Source organism: Sclerotinia sclerotiorum, genomic scaffold, assembly GCF_000146945.2.
Source record: "Sclerotinia sclerotiorum 1980 UF-70 scaffold_29 genomic scaffold, whole genome shotgun sequence".
NCBI lineage: Eukaryota > Fungi > Ascomycota > Leotiomycetes > Helotiales > Sclerotiniaceae > Sclerotinia > Sclerotinia sclerotiorum.
In genome coordinates, this window is record NW_001820807.1 from 74,413 (window position 1) to 75,711 (window position 1,299).

The window sequence follows — 1,299 nt, forward strand, 5'->3', positions numbered from 1 at the left end:
ACAGTACACGATCATAGTATATAATCATCTCTTATATCTACTATACTCATATCTAAACTCATAGTACATATAAAGTCACATCACCCGAAAATAAAATAGCTATGATAGTATAATAATAAAGTCTATGATAAATCATAGAGGTATGCTGAAATAATGCGCGTAATAGAGAGTATGTATGAAGATTGAAAAGAAGGAGAGGAGAGGAGAGGAGAAGAGAGGAAAGAGGAAAGTGGAAAGAGAAGAGAAAGCGAGAGTTGATGGGGTAGGTTTATTTATTTTATTGGGTTAATTGATTATTAAGATATATTATATTAATATATTTAAATTAAATCTTTCGAGAGAACCAGGACCAAGCCCAACTTTTTATAATTTTTATTATCAAAAGTTAACTTTTTTGAAAAATATTGTTACACTCAAGAATACTGGGTAAAGTATCTTGTATTAGAAAATATTAAGTGTGACGGAAATCCCTGCTTTCCTCCCACCCTTATTATATAAGAAACCTCAGGTACATTAACCATGTCCACACATGATACGATTACTCGAGATTAGTATGCGATTTAGGTGACCTGAGGATCAGATCCGGACAAGTACTAGGTATCAATGGTTATCGGTATCAATGGTTATCCGGTAAATTAAGATCATTGGAGGAATAAATATGACTTCTTTTTGCCTAGCCATTGCGGCTAGGCCATTCATTTGTGTATATATAGAGTAGCTATCCCCATCTACAGGTGCTCTTCACCTGTAGATTCTAAGTTAAATACAATTGCTGGTCTATAAACACCCTTTTGGTCACACTAAGCTAAGGAGAAAAGAAGAAGGAAAACAAGAGTAGAGAGTTTTCCTGTGATTAAATACAAACGAGGCATGCCACGTGACCCGGAGGTGTGAGGCGTCACAAATATATATATAATTTTTCAAAATTTTAATTTGATAATTGAAATATATATTTATATTTATATTTATTTAATTTATATTTGTATATTAATAATAAAGGTTTTTATTATTATTATTATTTATTAATAAATGTTAAAAGGAATGACCTCACACAGGGAATAGTGGGAAGCTGATAGGGCAGAACTGAGGTAATATTGGTCTAGTAGGTGTTACGAGGTTTGCCGTCTAGATCACGTGGAAGTGCTTTAGGCTCTCGAGGTGGTTTATAACTAGGCGTCAAGCAGGGACTTAAAGTAATGACAATAATGATATGCAATTCGTAACTAATAGTAGAGTATACTAAATGATTGATCTTGAGCACGAAGCACTATACAAAGGAAATCCATCTTGGTTATATAG